This window comes from Gopherus flavomarginatus, chromosome 23 (genome assembly GCF_025201925.1).
Source record: "Gopherus flavomarginatus isolate rGopFla2 chromosome 23, rGopFla2.mat.asm, whole genome shotgun sequence".
In the NCBI taxonomy this organism is placed as follows: Eukaryota; Metazoa; Chordata; order Testudines; family Testudinidae; genus Gopherus; species Gopherus flavomarginatus.
In genome coordinates, this window is record NC_066639.1 from 10,680,356 (window position 1) to 10,694,494 (window position 14,139).

The 14,139-nt window shown below is 52.4% G+C and overlaps 2 protein-coding genes and 1 non-coding gene across 16 annotated transcripts in view; 2 read left to right on the top strand and 1 right to left on the bottom strand.

The window, feature by feature from the left end:
• Positions 1–14,139, top strand: part of LOC127039376 (zinc finger protein OZF-like) — a 231,323-nt gene that overhangs the window by 110,229 nt on the left and 106,955 nt on the right. The gene's annotated exons all lie outside the window — the stretch shown is intronic.
• The window catches only part of LOC127039365 (zinc finger protein 883-like), a 116,613-nt gene that overhangs the window by 64,977 nt on the left and 37,497 nt on the right, over positions 1–14,139 (bottom strand). The window lies entirely within an intron of this gene.
• Positions 3,874–3,945, top strand: TRNAA-UGC (transfer RNA alanine (anticodon UGC)). The gene has a single exon. It is a non-coding gene; the product is annotated as a tRNA-Ala (tRNA).

The following is a 14,139-nucleotide window of genomic DNA, read 5'->3' on the forward strand; positions in this document are numbered from 1 at the left end:
GAAGGCCAAGACTATAACAGGGCTCAAAAAAAGAGCTAAATCAATTCATGGAGGACATGCTCTGAGCCAGGATGGGCAGGAAAGATGTCCCTAATCTCTGTTTGCTAGGAGTGGGTGACAGGGGATAGATCACTTGATAATTATCTGTTCTGTTCATTCCCTCTGGGGTGCCTGGCTTTGGCCGCTATGGGAAGACAGGACACTGGGCGAGATGGACCCAGTCTGACCCAGTCTGGCTGCTCTTACGTCTTTATGCTCCTTTCATACAGATGCCTGGGATTCTGCCTGACAATGTGTCCCTGAGGTATCAGCCAAAATGCCCAGATAGGCAAACACTCTGGGCTCCTGAAGCCTCTGCCCCCCACCTAGTGCCTATGGCTCATCCCTGACCCTTGCTGCTGCTCCTTGCTGTAGAAGGTGAAAGGAGCGGAGGCAACACAGGAGCCTTCTGGGGACACAGATCTGAGGCTTTGGGAGAGACACATTGTCTGAGACATCAGAGCGCTGTAAACAATGCAGCCACCCCCTCAATCAGGGGTCTGTTCCAACCCTGAGTCTGGGCTACCACGATCCCTCCCGCAGAGCAGGGTGCCCACAGATTACAGCCTGAAAATAGGCATGTGACACTAACTCCTATTCTCCCTGACAGGGCCTCCCCTAGACCAAGGGGCACCTCACGCAAGACATGTCTTTGGTGCCCCCCCCATGTTAAAATTTTGAATATCTTATTTTTCATTGCATTTGTAGCTCACTTTATGATTTCGATGCATGACTTTCTCTGTCATATAAGATGCTAAATTTGCAGGCTAGGTTCTGTAAACCTGTATTTATTCATGCCACATATAAGCAAATAAAACAAATTCATTTCCTCTAAGCATATAGAAACTTTTTAATTTTGACAGTAACTGAAATGTACTAACACCTAGCAATGGAACTGTCACCAGCACAGGGCTGGCCAGTATTAAGTAGTGTTACAGTAGGAGACAGCGTTAGGATGTTAACCCCAGGCCTTTAGCTGAAAGATCGCTTCTCTCGCCTTTCCCCCATGAGCTGAAGTGCAGCATTCGAGAGATCCAGAGACCAGTTGATGACATTTCCAAGTGCTAAAATAGCAAGCGATGTCCATCTTGCATTTGCCATTGCTTACTGGAGAGATGTTCTATTGAGAATGATGAGTCCTAGTCAGTTGCTTTCTGGAAAGATGGTTTTCCCTTTTAGGCTTGGGAGGAGCCTGCGAGCTGTGGGTGAGGTTGTTCCAGTGAGAACCGCTGCTCCTTTCTTGCCGACCTGGGGGTGCCAGTGACAGCTTGTGAGGGGGCAGGTGCTGGCTTGAGTGAATGGGATATAGGAAACCCCAGCCTGCCCCTCCGGGCCAAGTCCACTGCTTGGCTCCTGCTTTGTGATATCCAGATTTAAATCTTTCCAGCATGTGCTGCAGCTCATGTATTAAGCCTTCGTGGTGGGCCTGGTCCTTGCCAAAGTAGCTCAGCTGGGAGTGCATTGGATTGAAGATCTAAAGGTTTTTGGTTTGATGCCAGGCGTTAGCACCCCCTTCACCCTGGGCGTGTTGTGTTGGGCTTTCTTCTGGGTGTGCAGCTGTGCCCTGAACTCACTAGTGTTCCTAATTTCAGAGGCAACACTAGCAGAGGGCGTGTGTGGGGTCATGTGCCCTACCTGGGTTAGCTATCGCCTGCTGCATCATGTGGTGCTGTCAGGCCCCCTCCCTGTACAGCAGCTGCTGCAGGGGTGAGTGGAGAGAGGCTGTCTTTGCTGCTTCCTCTCCCTGCACTGTTCACAGCTGGGGGGGCTGTTGATTGCAAGGGGATGGGGCTGAACCTTGACATTGTGCCCCCCCCCTTCAGGACACACCAGTCGTCTGCATCTGGTTGGAAGCTCCGCAGCTAGAGGAAAAAGTGCTTTTCTGCACCAGAGCTGCCAGCTCTTACTTTCTTTCTCATGACGGGGAGGAAAAACGAATCTCTTTTTCAAAGCCCAGTCCTGCCATTGACCGAGGTCTGACTTTCTAAGTTCCTGCTAGAGTGGGGGATTTAGAGTTAGTGGGGCCCTGTGCGCATAAAGTGCATTCAACAATCCCCCTTCCTCTGAGCTCTGCTATGTCTCCAGTAGCTGCTGTCCCCTGGTAGCAGGGAAGGACGTTTCTACCCATCCAGGAGATCCCAGCCTTGGAACAAAGGCAACTTCAGGCTTCTCCTCTCTCCCTTCTTGGAATCAAGTTCAGGTTTTTACCAGGAGTTAAAGCAGCCTGAAGCTGCAGAGAGTCTGGATCAAGGTCACAAGTTCCCAGTGTCTCCGTGGAAGGGAATTTGTTAAATCCCAGATGAGTGGAGTTAAACCAGTTCTCAACCTGAGTCCTTAGGTCTAAATCCTGAGGATATTGTCCCATCATGGGTCATTTCCCACCTCTCTTTCATACAGAAGCACAATTTTCTTTGCACAGACACAGGAACAGCAAGATCTTTCTCTGTCCCTTGTGCAAAGCAGGTGGCCAAATTCCATGGAACCAATGGCCAAGCAGGTGGGCCCTGGGCACATCCAGCCCTGGGTGTGGTATATTCCCTCCCCTCTTTCTTTATACTGCTGTTGTTATTTCATGGAATATCTGCGATGGGGAAAAGCTGAGTTCACTCCAGCTGGAGGGAAAAAGACCCCTGAAAATCTCAGGCCATCAGGGAAAACTCAACCTCTGCTACCAGGGTCACTGAGGTGCTGGGGATTTGAGTAGGAAAGGGACTGTTTGAATTATCAAGCTGGGGAATGAATAACAAACTACAAGAGCCACCTCATTAACCACAGATACAGGCTAATCCTGCTGCAGATAGAGAGGAAACTGGGAGCGATTCTTTGCTGTGCAACCATGGAAACACTGACCCAATGGCACTGCAGTGAATGTGCTGGGGAAAGATGGATTTTACAGGCAGGTGGAAATAGTGGATCCTAGAAACACCTGGAGTCCCCCACACTGCGTCTGCCACCAGGGTTGGGTGTTGAGCTGCTCACAGAGTCCCCCACCACCATTACTTTCTAGCAGGGGATTGCAGCACCACTCACCCGCCCAGAGGTGAAAGTAAGCCGATCCAGTCTGGTATGGCGTACCAAAAAGAGCCAGTACGCCATGTTGGACCGCACTGGTGTCCATGGTGGGGATTGAAAGGGCTCTGGACTGCCCATGGCCAGGGCTCCGGCGGCCGGGCTGGGGCTGGGATTCAAAGGGCTCAGAGCTCCCCGCGGCTGCAGGCAGCCCAGAGCCCTTTAAATCCCAGCTGCAGCTGAGATTTAAAGGGCTCAGAGCTCCCCACCGCTGCAGGCAGCCCAGAGTCCTTTGAATCCCGGTTGCGGCTCTGGTGACCGGGCTGGGGCTGGGATTTAAAGGGCTCGGGGCTCCCCTCAGTGGCAGGAGCTCTGGGCCCTTTAAATCCCTGCCCCAGGCCCACAAAGCTTGGGGTTCTCCTGGTGGCTGGAGGCCTAGGCCCTTTAATTTGCCCCATGAGCCCCAGGGGGCTCCCAGCCTCCTCTTCAGCTAGGATCCCCTGGTTGATTTAAAGGCTCTGGGTCTCCCAGCCATAGCTGGTGCCCCAAGGCCTTTAACTCTTGAGGGGTCACACCTCTTCTGGATGAGGCCACGCCTCCTCAGGACTCCCGCAGTACTGGTAAGTCCTGTAAGTTACTTTCACCCCTGCACCCATCCAATGCAATGTGAGGGCTGAGTCTTGTATCACTGCACCTTGGATCCAGGGCATGCACTCTCTCTCCTCCTCTGCTGTGTAGAATCTGGCCCTGCTGCAAAGTGTTCCCATGAGCCACCAACCTCCAGGACAGTAGGTTCAGCCCTCAGAGCAGGGACTTGCCCAAGGTGGGGATGTAGCTCAGTGGTAGAGCACATACTTTGCATGTATGAGGCCCTAGGTTCAATCCCCTGCATCTTCAGTTTCTTTTTTCACCCTGCTGCTTTTCTCATGCCCAGAGGGGATGTGGCCCACCAGGCTCTCTGCCCGAGCTTCAGTCCTGCTCAGTGAGGGGCAAGGGACAATTGCATGGAAGGTCCTGGGGGGGTTTCTGCTCCTAAGTCACCTCACTATGTTTAAGATTCCCACCCGCTGTGCTGCTTGGGACAATGGTAGATGAGAAAGGCGAATCCTCCAGCACTGGAGGGAAAGGTCCCATCTGCACAGCCCGAGAGACAAGGAAACAGAGGGGCCGTCAGTGCTCAGAGAGGAGAGAGGTCAGTGATTTACACCCACCAGGGGACACTGACTTTTTGAGGCGGGTGCAGTTGGCTTGGGATGGTGCTGATGATGGATAGAAAAAAGGCTGGAGTCAGTGACAGATAGGACCACAGAAGGGGAAGGGAAATGGCAGCCCCACAGAAGGTCCTCGGTGCTCAGATGCCCCAGTTATTGCACCCTGGCCTGTCCTAGAGAGAAAAAAGACCCAGGGGGACCCAGCCCCCCTACAGTGATCCCGTGGACAAGAACCTGGTTGGAAGTGGGGTGAAGGTTCCCTCTGGGCAAAGGGGAGCTGAAATCCCTCAGTGTCCTGGCATTTAAGCAATGAAAGCTTCAAACCCTGCACGGGTGTGGGCTGAGGTGCATAAGCAGAAGGTTGGGCTGGACAGAGGTGGCAGGTTTGTATAATTTTTGGTGGTGCCCAGAATGGGACCAAGTCCTGCCCCACCCCACACCTGTGTCAGGCTCTGGGAGGGAGCTTGGATGTGGGAGGGAAAGGGGTTGGGCTCTGGGAAAGACTTTGGGTGCATGGTCTGGGCTCAGTCAGAGGGTTGGGGTGCAGGAGTGGGTGTGGTGGGCAGGTTCTTGGAGCGAGTTTGGGTGCGGATATGGGGTCTGAGTTGGAGCAGGGTGTTTGGGGTGCAGGAGAGGGTGAGAGGTGCAACATTTACCTCGGGCATTTCCCAAAAGCAATGCGCACCCCTCTCTGGAAGCAGCCTCTAAGCAGGAGGGCTGGGAGTGTCTCTGTGCACCGCTGCCAGCAGACTCCACCCCACAGCTCCCATTGCCACAGTAGGCAGAGTTGGCACTCGGGGAGACCCCCCCATGCCCCAGGGGCTGCAGTGACGTGCCAGCTGCTTCCAGGGGTGGCGTGCCACACGGATGGAGGGCGAGCAGGAAACTGCTTTAGCCCCCTTGTGCTGGTGGTGGTGGTGGCAGGGATCTCTGGGCCTTTTTAAATTGCCCATAGGCGGCAGGCAGGACCAGAGGGGACACTCCCAAGGCCAAACATTGCTTTGCACAATGATCAATCTTGGAAGAGGACAGAAATGAAAAGGCAGCAGAACCTAAGGAATGAAAAGCCTCCGGATTCTTGTGTGTGCACTGACTCTGAACAGAAACTGTAATTTAACTCGCTTTGTGTCTGCAGCCGGTAAAATGTCAAGTCAAAATCATTCCAGTGATTGTGACACTGGGTGTGAGGAGGCTTTTGTGTTATTAAAATGTAACTAGCATGTTAGGTCCTGTCTTGTTCATGGATGGGAAGATGTTCTTTTTCAGGGATCTCAGACAAGAACTGAGGCACAACACCTCGTTTGTTTAGGCCACAAAAATGGAGGCAGGAACCTCTTCTCTCCTGCTGGCAAAGAAACCCAGGTACCTAAAAGACAGGGACTCACATCCCTGAATGAGCTTTAAAAAAGTTAGGCCCTGACCATTTCTTGTTTCCGCAGACTAGACTCTTTAGCAAACTTTAGAATTCCTTGGTGCTAAACACTGTGAAACTCCCCTTTCTCCTTCACACATGGCTTTAACGCCCCTTATCTCACTCAGGCTCATGACTGCCCAGAGTTTGAGAACCGTCCCTGTTCCCATTGGACAGATGGGGAGGACCCTGAGGTCCAGAGAAGGGAAGTGACCTACCCAAGGGCATACACAGAAAGGTGGTGGCAGAGCCAGAAAGAGAAGCCACTGGTCCTGACTCCTGTTCTAAAGGACAAAACGCCCCCCTCTCCCCTAGAGGTAGGGATAGAGCCCAGGAATCGAGATGGTGGGGAAATTTAATTGAAATCGTTTTTGTCAGAAAATCCCATTCAGACTAAACCGGTTTGTTTCTCAAAATCATAACAAGGGGGCTGAAAGTTCTTTGCAAAAGTATTTTCTTGCAAAACAAAAGCATCTCCTGTTTGTCACAGTGTGTTAAATTGTCTCATCACATGCAAAAAGGAGACACTTAAAGCTCCAACATTAGATCAAATGCTTCAGTCTGAGCTAAGTCGTTGCTGCTTTTACCAATTTCAAAATAAACAACAAATAAAATAGTCTGTTTCAGCTCTTCTATTATGTGTTAATCTGCTCTGAGTAAACGCGATAGGACATTTCATATTATGCCCTACTCCTAGTGACACTCTCCAATGGATCCCCATCCTTCACCCACTGTGAGGTAGGTAGGAGTAGATCATTATTATCCCTTCTTGAAAGATGGAGAAGCTCAGGCTGAAAAAGAGAATTGACTTGTCTCAGGTCACACAACCAGTCAGGCTGGGCTGGGACGGCAGGGGGTGTGTGGGTGGGGGAGCACTGGTGGGCGGGGAGGGGAGAGCCCAGAGCTGGGGCAGCACGGGTATGTGGAGGGGAGAGCCCAGGGCTGGGATGGCAGGGGGATGCGGTTGGGAGGACACCCAGAGTTGGAATGCCAGGGGGTGCAGGTGGGGGGGGAGCCCAGGGCTTGGGCAACAGGAGAGTGTGTGTGGGGGGCCCAGGGCTGGGGTGGGGGCAGCCAAAATTTGTTTTGCTTGGGGCGGCAAAAGACCTAGAGCCAGCCCTACCTCCATGCACCGTGAGGTAGGTAGGAGCGGATCATTATTATCTCTACTTGAAAGAGGGAGAAGCTAAGGCTGAGAAAGGAGAATTGATTTGTCTTAGGTCACACAGCCCGTCAGAGGCAGAGTTGGGAATAGGCCCCCAGAGCCCTGATTTTCAAACTAACCACTGGATCTTGAATTTCAGACATTGAATGACCTGAATAAATTGCTCTCAGATGAGCTCCAGACCAACGACAGTGACAGTAATTATTCAGCAAGTATTTGAGGAGAACTGCAATGTTAGAGAGAATCATGAACTGCTCAGAGACAATTAATGCAGGGAAGCAGCAAAACTCATCAAACACAGAACTGGTTCTGACTTATTTCCTTGGTCTTAAAAGAGAACAACAAGGACCTGAGTCTCCTCCCTGTCAATAACCCCCTGCTCAGCCAATCAGGGTAGAGACGGAGGACGGGAGGCTGAGGGTTCTCACCAGAGAGCCCAAAGGATGGCCCAGGTCACTGCTGGGGATCACTGCCTGAGCCCTAGTTCAGCCCCACATTTTTGGGTGGACCTTCCACAGTGAGAGCTGCAGAGCACTGCCCCGCCACACACACACACACACACACACACACACACACACACACACTTCTCCTTCTGTTGGGAGGGGAACAGGAGAAAGTAGAAAAGCAAGAGACGAAGAGAAAGGAGGGAGGGAGGGAGGAAGGGAGGGATGGAGGAAAATCTGAAACAAGAAGGACAAACCCTAGTGTCCCCAGAGATTCTAAGGGACAAAATCTCAGGTGTGGAATAAAATTCTGCCTCCTTAAGCTCGTGTTTTCCATGCCTAGAATTCAACTGTCACCAGATGGATCAGACTGAACAGGTTTCTTACCATCTAAACAGGGACGGCTGTTTTCTAGTAAAATCACTAAAAGGGAAGGAGAAAACTCGAAAGAGGTTCCTCCTGGCGCTCACGTCCGTGAACCCGAACACTCTCTCAGTCCTCAAAGAGAGACCAGGAGAAGGAGACTTGCTGAAGCAAAGCCACAGGGGTCTCTGAGGTTTCCCTGGTCCCTCGCCCCTGTCCTGCCTGGCTGATGTCAGCATCTCTCTGTGAGGTCACCACCTCCCCACCACCTTGGACCAATAGTCGGAGGTCCTGCAAAAGGCCTTTGTGATGTCACTGTCACCCCCCTCCCTTTCTGTGCCAATGTCCTGCCCCTGGTCAGGCACTTTGGAGGTTTGAGCTACTCCCTGTGGATCACCCCACTCAAGGAGTGTTCGTCCTAGGCAGCAAGCCGGCTAGACAGGAAAACATCAGACGCTGCTCCCAATGCTACACTCAGTTTTTCAGAAATTAGTCGACTTTATGGGAGAAGATACCATTAGAGCATCTGATCTGACCCCCTGCATATCACAGGCCTCCTGTATGACACAATCGCTACTTTTGGGGCAAACACATTCCAGAAAGGCATCTAGTCTTCATTGAATGACATCAGGAGATGCTGAATCCACCACTTTCCTTGGTAGCTTGTTCCTGTGGTGAATCATCCTCACTGTTGACTATTTGGGGCTTAGTTGTAACATGAATTTGTCTCTTTTCACCTTCCAATCATTGGGTCTTGTTATGTCTTTCTCTGCTCGATTAAAGAGCCCTTTAACACCCAATCTTTTTTCTCCATTAAGGCACTTCAACACTTCAATGAAATCACCTTTCAATCTTCTTTTGAGAAGCTAAAAAGGTTGAGCTCTTTCAATAACTCACTAGAAGGCATTTTTCTCCAGCCTTCAGAACATTTGGTGGCTCTTTGCTCCTTCAGCTCCAATTTCACAACATCTGTTTCAAATGAGGACACCAAAACTGGAGGCAGTATTCCAGTATCAGTCTCACTGATGCCATGTCACCTCCTGTGACGTTATTGACATAATCTGTAACTGTATAGATCACTGTTGCAGCCAGGGTTCTATATTTGCAATCAAAATTGTAGAAAGTTTGTTGTGTAAGGGGTTTATGGAGAGGTTTTGATTGGTTGATTATAATGATGCTATCTCTAGATGTGTTTCATTTTTGTAGTTGACGTCATGAATATTGGCTCTATGCTGTCCCTATTTCAAATTTGTGCTCTGCTTCCAGGGAACACCCCAGCCAGACAAGTTGGTGTCAGTTCTGCCTAGCCTGCTTGATGGCCCATTAAGGATCATCAGCTATACAATCGACCCATTGAGAGAAGGCATATACGCCTTGTGACTCAGCAAGGTATACAGGGACCTGCCTATGGACAGAACTCTAAGGTTTTTCTATGCCAAGTGCTGGATAGAGTGTCATTGGGACAAAGAAAGCAAAGACCACATGGCAAGAGACTATAAAAGGCTGATGCCTTGTCTCCATCTTGTCTTCAATCCTGCTTCACATCTCTTTAGGGACATTGCTACAAACTGAAGATCTGTACAAAGGACTGAATGACCCATCCCAGCTGTGGATGGACTCCAGAGACTTGATTTGAACCTGCAGTTTATTCCATCACTGCTACAAGCCTGAACCAAGAACTTTGCCATTACTGTACGTGAAGGGTTAAAATTCATGTGCATTTTATATAACAATCTGGTCTATGGATTGTGCCAGCTCTTTTCCAGACCCAAAGTCCAGAGTAGGGTCAAGGGACGAGAAGCCTAGCAAATAGTGACCAGCTAAAAGAAAGCTGGGTTAACAGAAAGCCTTGTTTGCTAAGATTGGCTTGGTCAGCAAATTGCCAGGTGTTGGAGCTAAGAACTAAAGAATTGTGTCTCATTCAGAGTTGCAGACTGAACAAAGAATCCCTGTTCCTATTGTGTCAGTCTCTTCTGTAGGCAGACGTTCTTCCCACAGATCCAACCTTGAGTTTATGAAAAGTCGGCACATGTCAGTATAAGATATGGCATCCTTCCACCTCCGTTCCCAAGGACCAATGCCTGCCTTCAGACGCACAGAAAACAATCTTTATTGCCATATACTTTCACTGTTTCTTTGTTTTAACCCCTAGGATTGTACCTGTTGGACAATCAAAGGAGTTGCTCCATTCCTATGGACCCCAAATCAGAATTCAACATATATATTTTATACTAATAACATTTTATCAAAGAGTTAATGAAATGTTAACTTACTAACTTGAGACCAAGGGTGGAGACATTATGTAACCTGTAAACCATTGGCTACTGTGCTATCTTGTCTTGCTGCAAAACCTATCCCAGGGTTTGGTCCCCCTCCTGAGACCCCCCCACTGTAACTGCCTCCCTAGGACCCTGCCCCCTACCTGTCTCCCTGACCCTAATCTACACCCCTGCCCCCAGATAGACCCCTGGAACTCCAACTCCTATCCAACCGCTCCGCGCCTCCTGACAGGACCCCCCAGAACTCCCGACCCATCCAACTCCCTCTGCTCCCTACCTGCCCCAACCCCGCTCCACCCCCCGACAGGCACCCCCAGAGCCCTCAACCCATCCAACCCCCCTGCTCCTTGTCCCATGACCGCCCCCTCCAGAGATCCCCAGATCCACTAATCACCCCCCAACTATCCAACCCCCCCACCTCCTGGCAGCTCTGTCCAGTGGCTGCTCCCACCCACACACTCAAAGTGGCAGAGAAGGTTCTCTCTCCTTCGGTGGGAATGTTGCCTTGTGGTTAAGGCACAGGACTCACGTTCAGGTATTCTGGGTTTGAGTCTCTGCTCTGCCACAGACTCCCTGCTTAGCCTTGGGAAAGTCACTGCACCTCTCTGTGCCCTAGAGCCCACCTGCCAAATGGGGCCAATGCTGATCCTGGCTCCTGGGCTAAATCCAGTGGGGGAAATGGAGATCCCAACATGGGGAGATTGGGGCTGAATTTCTCCACAGCTGGAGAGTGGGAGCCAGCTCCACAGGGGGGATGGGAGCGAGAGGGGCTCAGGCCAGCTCCACACAGAGTGGTTGCAAGGCTGAAGCCCTGACCCTTTTGCCACTAAGGTGACTGGGGCTCTGGAGCCAGGAACTTCAGCCCCACATCTTCTGCCAGGGTCCAGGGCTTCTCCTCCCTGCCCCAGGGTGGCTCCTCTTCCCCTTAACCATCCCCTAGTGCAGCTCCTGCAGGGGCCCAGGGCTTCTCCTCCCCCACTCCAGCTCAGCTCCTCTCCCCCCGCCCCCTGCCGGTATCTGGAGCTTCTCCTCCCCCCAACCTAAAACTGCCCCCAGCCCCAGCCTAGCTAGGCTCCCCGGGGCACCTGATGTTGCTGTGGCTGGAGTCGAACCTGGCAGGCAGGGAGCAGTGATTCATGCGGAGGCCATGGCAGAGCCATCAGCCTGAGAGGTGGGGGGCAGCCCCAGGGAGCGGGGCGGGCTGTGCTGCTGCTGGACCCACACCCCCACCCACCCTGACCGCTGAGGCTGTTTGGTTGAGGGGGACTCACTCAGTCCCCACAGGAGCAGGGAAAGGGGAGCAGTTCAGCAGAGCCTGCCCAGCAAACAGCTGATCGCAGCTGCACGCAGGCTGCCCCCAGGGAAAGCTCAGATGGACATAGGTATCTGTGCCTCCATGATCCGCTAAGCCCTCCTGGGACTCTTCCAGCCTTGACATAGGTATCTGTGTCCCCCACAACCCCCTAAGCCCCCCGGGGACCTGTACAGCCTGGAAGTTGTCATCTGTGCACCCCATAAACCTCCTAATCCCCCGGGACCCATCTAGTCTGCACGGAGGTACCTGTGACCTCCAGAAACCCCCTAAGTCCCCCAAGACCTCAACAGCGTGGACGTAGGTATCTCTGACCCACACGAACCCCCTGAGGACTCCTTCAGCCAGGATGTAGGTATCTTTACCCCCACAATCCCCTAAGCCTCCCAAGGGACCCCTACAGGCTGGACATAGGTATCTGTGCCCCCCCACCTCCTAAATACCACTGGGACCCATATAGCCTGAAGTTAGGTATCTGTGCCCCCCACGATCCCCTAAGGCATCCCAGAACCCTACAGCCTGGACATAGGTATCTGAGAACCCCACAAATGCACTAAATCCCCAGGGAGACCTCCAGTTTGGACGTAGGTATCTCTGCCCCCCAGAGCTCCCAAACCCCTCGGGACCTCTACAGCCTGGAAGTAGGTATCTGTGCCTGCTCCGACCCCTAAGCACCCTTGGAACCCCTATAGCCTGAAGTTAGGTATCTGTGCTCCCACACACACACCCCCAGTTACCCCTCAAGCCTGGACGTAGGTATCTGTGCCACCCTCGAACCCTATAAGCCCCCCCAGGGACCTCTCGAGCCTGGACGTAGGTATTTGGCCCCCCCCACAAACCATCTAAGCCTCCCCAGCGACCCCTAAAGATGGGAGATAGTTATCTCTGCCCCCAACAAGCCCTTAAGTCCCACAGGGACCCCTACAGCCTGGAGATAGGTATTTGTGCACCCCAGAAACTCCCTAATCCTTCCCAGGACATCTCCAACCTGGACGTAGTTATCTGAGCTCCCCACGAACCCCCTAATCCCCCCTGGGACCCCGACAGCCTGGATGTAGGGTTAGGTGCGACCACAGCCCCTCTATGCGCCCCAGGCACATCTACAGCCAGGACTCTGGTATCTTTGCCCCTCATAAACCCGCAAAGCTCCCCAGGGACCTTTACAGCCAGGACGTTGGTATCTGTGCCCCCCACAAATCTCCTAAGCCCTCCAATACCTCTCCAGTCTGCATGTAGGTATCTGTGACCCCCAGAAACCCCCTAAAGCCACAAGAACCCCTACAGCCTGGACGTAGGTATCTGTGACTCCAACAAACCTCCTAAACCACCCAGGACTCCTGCAGCTAGGACGTAGGTATCTGTTCCCCTCATCCCCGAATCCCCTTGGGACCCCTTGATGCTGGGCTAGGTATCTGTGTCTGCCCTGATCCCCTAAGTACCCCTATTACACCTTTAGCCTGGACATAGGTATCTGTGCTCCCATAATGCCCCTTAACACCCCAGCGACCTCTTCAGCCTGGACGTACCTATCTGTGACTCCAACGAACCCCCTAAGCCCCCAGGGATCCCTACAGCCTGGACACAGGTGTTTGAGCACCCCACTAATCCCCTAAGCTCCTCGGGACACATCCAGCCTGGATGTATCTGAGCCCCCAGTGAACCGCCTAATCTCTCCAGGATACCGACAGCCTGGACCTATGTATCTGTGCCCCCCACAAACCCACTATACCCCCCAGGACCTCTCCAGCCTAGATGTAGGTATCTGTACCCCCACAACCCCCTGGGACTCCTGCAGCCTGGATGTAGGTATCTGTGATGCTACGAACCCCCTTAAGCCCTCCGGAACGCCTCCAGCCTGGACGTAGCTATCTGTACCTCCCACGACCCCTAAGCCACCGAGGGATCTCTACAGCCTCTACGTAGGTGTGATGCTCTGTGCATTACCCGGCGTGGTCACACGGTGTCACTGTTACTCCATGCGGGAAATGCTCTGGGCATTACTGTGATGGAGTAGGGACTGTCTGTGTGGGGGATGGGAGAGCAGGGGGTGACTTTAGGTGAGGGACAGGACCTAAGCCTGTAACTCAAGCTAGGCAGGGGGGAGCGGGTCAGCACCTTTCCCCGGGAAGCTGGACACAGGAAGGAGCCGGCTGGATGGAGTTAGTTCAGTTTTGGTTTTGGTCTGGGGTATTGGAATTCAGGGAATCCCAAACTGGGAACTAAGCTTCCTGAACCCCCAGAAGGACTCGATTGAGGGGTCCTGGTTGTGCCCAAAAGCTCTGCTGTATCCTTTGTTCCTGTTGGCCAAAAAAACCTTCTGTTTTACTGGCTGGCTGAGTCACTGTGTGTCCCAGGAAGAAGGCTGCAGGGCCGGATTCCACCACACTCCGTGACACCCTCTAAGCCCCTCCGGGACCCCTGCAGCCTGGACGTAGGTATCTGTGCCCCCCACCAAACCCCTGAGCCCCCCAGGAACCGCTACAGTTTGGACGTAGGTGGAACCCTTCTGCCAGGCTGAATTGATAGCAGCAAGGATTGGGTTCAATACATAGGGGTCCCTTCCCTACAATGTAATGCAAACCAGCTCGAGCCCTCACCCAGTGACATGGGAAAAATTTACATATACACCCCTAGGTGCCTCAAAGAGACAATACTTCCCCTCTCGGAAGCACAGACTCTGGGTGTAGCAGAAAATGTTAAATAACGTGAGATAAACAACATAGCATTAAATTGGGAAAACACCTCAACTAGGCCGTGTCCTTTTCCTTGGGATCTTGAGTCCAGCAACCCCAAAATCACCCACAGTCCCACAGCCCCAGAGTTCAAGAATCTATCTGCAGGGTTTTCCCCCTGCCAGCCTGGGTAGAAAGGGGCACCTTACATGGTACAGTGCTGACTGCCCTGCCT